At 47.4% G+C, this 7,537-nt stretch overlaps 1 non-coding gene across 1 annotated transcript; it reads right to left on the minus strand.

Annotated features, from left to right (window-relative positions):
- Positions 1–6,606: 6,606 nt before the first annotated feature.
- TRNAH-GUG lies at positions 6,607–6,678 on the minus strand. Its single transcript has one exon. It is a non-coding gene; the product is annotated as a tRNA-His (tRNA).
- Between the last annotated feature and the right edge of the window lie 859 nt (positions 6,679–7,537).

Consider the following 7,537-nt stretch of genomic DNA (forward strand, 5'->3'; position numbering starts at 1 on the left):
CCGCTTCATCACTCGGTGACGCCCGGTGGTTCCGCTAAACCCCGTAGAACGGGGTCGCTCACGCAGCAAGGTCCATAGGGGCAGGGCATTGCGAGAGTCTCAATCTCCGATCTCTCGACCGAAAGAGAGACTCCCCCCTGGAACGCCCTAAAGCGCCCCGGATCCGAGCTCCTCTCATCTGAGGGGCTCGTTCGGGTCTCCGCTTGCGCGGATTCCCTCCTCCACCGCGGGCGGGCAAGGCGCCCTCGGGAGCGACCCGAGGATGCGTCTGCCTTTCGCGGGAGCCAGACCGGAAGCCAGTACAGATAGTCTTAATGGATTGAATAGTAATTGTGAATTCAGTTTTACTGCAGAATTGCTTGGAGGACACCATGGTGAACGTGGATTAAAAGGGGAGCGTGGAAAGTGCCAAAATTTAGTATTTCAGAACTACTGTTGGACCTGACAGTTTTTGCTTTCTGACTTCTGATATTTGATCTTTAACTACATTTGCTAGGCGATACGGCTTGGTATTTGGTATATAGTTTTGTTTTACGGTGGTCCCTGCTACACGGCAGGAAAAACACCGGCCAAAGTGCGGCTAATTAGAGCCGCATCAAAATAGAGACGCTGCGGCGGGATCCCACGGATCCCCTGAGCTGCGGCGCCATTGTTCCCCGGCATGATCAGATGCCGGGGAGGAAGATGGTCGGGAGGGGGAGGCTGCCGAACTGCGCATGTCTGAGCATGCGCAGTTCAGCCAGGAGCTGGGGATGCGCCAGCGAAAGGACGCGCCGGCGATCCCACGGCCGGCCTTGATGCGGCCGTCCCAGAAGAACCACCTCGGTAGGTGGTTCATTTTTGCTCCGTGTTTTGGGCGGAAGGGCCGGATCGGGGACGGGTGCGCAACGCTTCCCAGATGTTGCAGTGGGATCACGCCCATTTCCTCCGTGCCCGTTTGCTCCGCCCCCGATCCGTCCCTCTCCCGGCCCAAAACCTCTCATACGACCGGGGCCAGTGTATATTTTCTCTGCAATAGATAGTGTTTGATCCACTTCTTTCCCCAGTGGAATAGGGGCAGCTGAATGTCAGAATCAGTTTGACTATTTATGCCAAGGGAGCTAAAGCCACAGAACAGAACAGGACTGCTAGTTGATGATAAATGCATTTATTTGGAAGTATATTTAGGACTGCAGTACCAAATGGAGGAAGAAAGATTCATGTCTCTGTGGCAGGCTTGAACATGGCTATGTAGGAATGAGAAATGCGGATGCAGAAAGAAGTGGAGTTGTGCCATTGTGTAAAGTGATGCAGATAAGTTTAGAATCTGGCCTGGAGGTTTGAATCACACTCTGTTGATTTGTATGGATATTTCCCCTGACTTTAGTGGCAATAATGCCAAGCAGGATTTAGCTCAGTAGATGCTAAAAGGGAAATAATCCTTTTGGTTCCTGCCATGTCTATAGCTTGGTTTGTTGGTTGATTAGAAACTTGCTCTAGGCTGCGGTGAAAGTCAACTTTTCAGAGGGTTTATCTTGAGATATTTATTTGACTATCATTTCATAGTAGTTCTGCACTCTTCGGAATGACTCTTTTCCCAAAGAGCAAACTTTTGCCCTTTATGTCTCATTAGACAACACAGCAAATGAAAAGTATGCTTTGGAAAGAAGCTATTAATTCTTTTTAGAATTGCCAGGGCTGATGGGGGGACCGGTAGGCCAACAGGCTGCCAAGAATCCAGACTATTCATGCCAACTCTAGCTTGGGAAATTCCTGGGGGTCTGGGGGTGGTGCCTGGAGAGGCAGAGTTTGGAGAGGTGAGAAAGGTCAGGAGGATGTGACGCCATAGAATCTGTTATCTCAAGCTGTCATTTCCCTCGGGGAAACTCATCTCTTTGGTCTGCAGGTCAGTTGCAATTCCAGGAGAACTCCAAGCCCTTCCTGGAACTTGGCCACTCTGCTGCTCCGTCCAAGGGGCCAGCCCAGAGTTGAGAGCAGTGTAAGTCAGCGTAGGCCCTGACCTGGATGGCCCAGGCTAGCCCAATCTAGGCTTCCCAAGCCCCCTGGGGGGCGGGGAAATCCCCACCCCAGAGGCCCGTTCCCCGCCGCCACCGGATCGGGCCCCGGGGGGAACTCCTCCCCAACGTGCGCGTCACCCGGAAGTGACAGGAGGATGCTGGGCACGCTGGGGGTGGGGCCACAGCCATACAAGGGAAAACTCTATGGTTTTTCCCGCGCTCCCGGCAAAAATCCACTTGGCAACCTTAGCCCAATCTCATCAGATCTCGGAAGCTAAGCAGGGTCAGCCCTGGTCAGTATTTGGATGGAAGGCCTCCAAGGAGTACCAGAGGCATGATGCGGAGGGTGGCAATGGCAAACCACCTCTGAAGTCTCTTGCCTTGGAAACCCTACGGGGTCGCCATGAGTCACCTGTGACTTGACAACACTTTCCACCACAGGTCTTGATAAGACCTCAGTGGCTACTGGGGTCATCTGATCCTGTTTTACTCTCTGTAGTCATCTGTAGGGTTGCGCTGCAGTGCAGCAGTAGTCAGGGCTTTATGACAAAATAAGGAGTGCGATCTAGTATTTGGCTCCAAAGGACCACCCTCCCACTGATCTCAATGAGCTACAATAAGACATTTTATACCATCTTTGTTCCTATGCATTTGAATTACTGCAGCTTTTTCATCGCGGGGGTGATCACTGAACTGGGCAATCACACGCGAGTAACAGCAAACCTGAGAAACATCCCTAGGAAGAGCTTGAATCCCTTTGATGACAAAGCAACGGAACTAGCAAGAGTGTCTCATCCATACTAATGGAAGGGCCATTCCTAGAGAAATTCAGAGCCAGAGAATTATGGTTTTGCTCGAGATCTGTAAGGCTGTGAAGTCAGTTAATAACTAATGTAATGGATTAAATACAGATTGCAAAAGAAACAATTGAAAGAAGTGGCCTGTTAAATAAGGGCACTGTCATTGTATTTAAAAAGGAAAATAGTTTTCCCCCCTTTACTTATTTATTATGAGGCACATAAACCTCACAGTAGATCAATAATACATTATGCCTGAGCAAACTGAGTCCCTGATGGTCTCTGATATGATATAATGACATCGGGATTCATCTTCAAGAGAAACTAAATAGCGTTAACCATCGCTTTCTTCTCACCTAGCAGTTGGAAACAGACAGTGTGCTCAGTGGGCTTAAAACAATCAAAGAGCAAGGCTAAGCTTTATCTAGATACAAATGGTTGATACCCAGAAGAGATGATTTAAGCACCTTCATTTTTGAAGGGATAACACTATGCAGAACTAAATAACCACGTATCCTGATGATGGTCCTTGGGCTGTTTTGCAACTCTGTTCAAGGCGGAGAGCACTTTGAGAAAGCAATTCCAAGCTCATACATAATGCATCTGCAATAAATCTCTAGCAAAGTATAATTTTCAGGGTGCACGCCTGTGTGTAGGAACAATCATGGCTTGTTCAGTACCCCGATCAGCACCGTCTTAAAGAGGATGGGTCTATAACAACACTGCACTTTCCATGTTCCATCATCATCTCTCAACTCTTGGGACCCACTTTGAAAGACCCAGTAGGATGTAAAAAAATTATTTCCTGGGAGCCAGGCCAAGTGCAAATGTCTCTTTGCAACTGCCTTCACTTCTATTCAGGGTTCTATCTTGTATCAGATGGTGCTTTCTGAGTTCAAGGTCCTCTAATTGTAAAGATACCAATTTGGAACCCATAGGAAGGCTGTCTGGTTTTCTTTTTCTCTTTGCATTTTGGCCATAGGGCATGGATGAAATGGATTCTCTAGGATAGACATCAGTGTGAAAGTAATGGAGGATGGTATTTCCTATGGCAATTTAGTGTCTGATGCTGAATTTAATCATTAAAATAGATGTTGTAGCAAAGATATAGAGCAACAAGAATATATTTCTCCAGGGTATAGGTCACAAGCATCATACCAAAAACACACAACAGATCAGAAAAAGGTTTTGGCTTCTAGATGTTTATTATCAATGCTGCTTAGGGTGCCCTGGATCTGCCATCCCCTGCTTGTTAGGGTGGTGAGGGATAAATCGGGAGGAATTAGCGTTATGCTGACACAGTGATGTCCGTTCTGGAACCAAACCAGAAGTGATGTCACCGTGTGAGTGCAATGGTTTAGAATTCCCTATAGAGTTTTTGGTGAATCATGGTGTTATACCAACATAATTACACCACTTCCTGTTTGCCCTGGAAGTGATGTCGCACCCCCACTGGGTGCCAGTGCTGAGCTGACAACCCTAATACTGTTCAAGAACTTTTCAAAAGCTAGGCTGGCGAGCGGGATGGTTGATCAGTGGTTATAAGATGCCCCTTTGCTTCTCTGGGACTGGTGCTTTCACACATGCTGAATAACACACTTTCAATCCACTTTCAATGAACTGAAAGTGCAGCTGGATTTTACTGTGTGAAATGGCAGAGCCCACTTGCAAAAGATCAGTGAAATGTACTGACAGTGGACTGAAAGTGCATTACTCAGCATGTGTGAAAACACTGGCCTGTCCCATTGATCCCTAACAAGCCCAGTTTTGTTGACTCTGGCTTCATTCATTCCATGCAGCAGGGCAGGCTCCTCACAGGTGTTTCCTAACCTATTCTTTCTGAGGAATTCCTGAAGGATCTCCTCTGAGCCCTGCAGCCCTTTGAATTATGTGGGAGGAATAAGGCTGCTGCCTCTACTGTGATAGAACACTATTAGGTTGACAAATTCACCTCTGCTGTTAGTCTTGAAGGTGCCTCTGGACTCCTGTTTTATGCTTCAGCCCTGTAATCCCTAAACTGCTTCCACCAGTTATTAGTCAAATATAAATGTTAAGCATTTTAAAACCTTTTTGCTTGTTTTTAATTTATATTGTAGCTATATGCTTAGTGTATTTTGTATGATGTTAATACAATACAATACAATACAATACAATACAATACAATACAATACAATACAATACAAATAAACGAGAGTATGTTAATACTCTCGTTTATTAGTTTATACATATAGCTTTCCATAAACTGTGAGTGCAGTTTGGCACTAAAACTTCTCCGTTGTCTTTTGTGCTGTGCTGGAGACGGCCCAAAGGGAACTTAACAAGATCCTTGATACAAATCTAAAGCCACACGTGATTTGATGCGCAGACATTCACACTTCGCTCCAAGCAGCAGCTCAAACAAGTTCAAGCAAGCAGCTCTACTTCTAGCCAGGCCTGTAGCCAGGATTTTTTAATTCGGGGGGCCTTTAAATAAGTTGAGGGGCACTGATGTCACATTTTAAAAAAATGAAATGAAAAAACTCACGCTCGCCAACTGAAGCAGGAAGAAGCAGTTGGAGCAGGCGGCTGCTCCATCCATCTCGCCTGCCAGCCCACCTTGCTGCCTTGGGCTGCTTCCTGCAGTGGCCACCCTGTGCTGGCACTGCTGCCACCAGTTTGGGACACACAGCCCCTACCCCCCCCCCAACTGCCAGCCCGGGATGGCCAGCGAGCTGCTGGCAGGTGGGGAAGTCACCCTGCCCCTGGAAGGGCTCGGGGGAAGGAGCTGTGGGGGAGGCAGCGGGGAGTTCTCCAGCCAACCTAGAGAGTGGGGTGGGGGCTGGGCTGGATGGGAAGTAATTGGGGCCTTGGCAGGAAGTTGGGGGGCCAGGCCCCCAAATGCCCCACCATAGCTACAGGCCTCCTTCTAGCCTTATACTGCCCCACCAGGAGAGGCTTCTTTGGCTTTCAGTGCCTCTTAGGTTGGAACTACATGAGATGTTTCGCCACAGTCTGGGTCAGTTTCCTCGCATTCCATGCAGCCAGGTGGCTGCTGCAAATGCGAGCACCTTGACCAACATGACAAAACATCTCATGCAGCTCATGTTTAGAGAAGGGGCTTCAGCCCCCCTTGCAGAGGGGCAAACAAATGCCCACTGGGGTCCCTTTGGGTTGGGTCAGTATTGAGGGAGAAACTGGAGTCCCTTCTCTCCCATTACACCACAGTCCCAATCCAAATGGGGCCTCTGGAACTTTAGAAGTAAGTTCCTCACAATTGCCATCTAGCTGCGGGGAAAGTGAGTTCCCCTGACCCAACTTGTGGCAAAATGTCTCATGTAGTTTGGCCCTTAGTGATGGAGAGGATGAGAACTTGTGCAGGATCTGTGAAGGAAGAAAAGCAGTCTTTCATCACACCGCCTTAACATTTCCTTCTTTTTGTTGTAGACCCTTGTATATTGATCTCTTTCTGACACTGTCTGGTCTAGTCTTCTACCCAAAGAGCAGAATGCTTTCTCTGTGTCTGCCTGCGGACATGTTATTGGGGACTGGAAACTCCCACTAAATGCATATGTGTGCTGTTTGTTCAAAATGGAACAAAGCCCTTCCACTTAGAGTTACTGGATAGCTTAGCATAAAACCATAAAGACTGCCTAAACTGAATTAAACAGTGGTCTATCTAATCCAGCATTCTTACTTCAGCAGTGATCAAACAGATTCCTCTGGGAGGTTAACAGTCTCCCTTTTCCTGCCACTTGAAGTTGCACTCTTCTCCCCCCCCCCATGGCAAAGCCCCAGAAAAAAATAACATAAAATGAAGCCAGAGCTAAGAATGCTGCCGTGACTCGGATTCGAACCGAGGTTTCTGCGGCCACAACGCAGAGTACTAACCACTATACGATCACGGCAAGGTACAAATGTCCATGTGGAGTACTTTCCCTTATCTGGCCAAAGGCTTTACCCAGAGAAGCAATGCCAAAGAGTTTAAATAGACTTTGCTTGCTGCAGGCTGCAGGCACCGTAGCTTAGCTGGCTAAAGCACCTGCCTAGTAAGGAGGAGATCCTGGTTTTGACTCCCAGTGGTGCCTTCTGTTTTCTTATCTTTTTCCTGCCAAAACTCCCCCTTTCCTTCCAAACAGCTGCCTTTTTCTGCACCAGGACAAAGGTTTATCTTAGATGCAGTTAAGGGTGCTGCCGTGATTTGAGTTTTAACTGGCATTGCTGTGACCACAACACAGAGAATTCACCACAATATGATCATTGTCAGAAGCTGAAGAAACCCAGATCTTCAGAAGGAGGTATTGTACATATTAGATTCCATGTCAAAAATGAAGTCAAATGAGGAGGAAGATCTATGTTTTATTTCAATTAACAGGAAAACAGTTGGACCAGATAGTCCATCCAAAATTGATTATTTTCTTCTCAGCATATTCAGGAAAAATGCTTCAATGAACAGGAAAACAATTGGACCAAATAACTCATCAAAAATTGACTACTTTCTTCTTTTTCTTCTTCTTCATCTTCTTCTTGAACATATTCTGAACATATTTAGGAAATACATGATATTTTATACATGGACTGACATCATCAAGAAAACAATATTCAAAAAGCATAATCTCCCTTTCAGGGGTCTTTTTGGGCCGGAGCCCTCCGGAGTGCTGCTCCGGCAGCCCGTGTGGTGGCAAGCCCCACCCACGGGTCCCCCGAGCCCCGCCTTCGGGTTCCCTGAGCTCACGCGGGAGCACTGGAGCCAAAACCATATCTGGC

This window comes from Gekko japonicus, unplaced genomic scaffold (assembly GCF_001447785.1).
Source record: "Gekko japonicus isolate JY-2015 unplaced genomic scaffold, Gekko_japonicus_V1.1 scaffold415, whole genome shotgun sequence".
NCBI lineage: Eukaryota > Metazoa > Chordata > Lepidosauria > Squamata > Gekkonidae > Gekko > Gekko japonicus.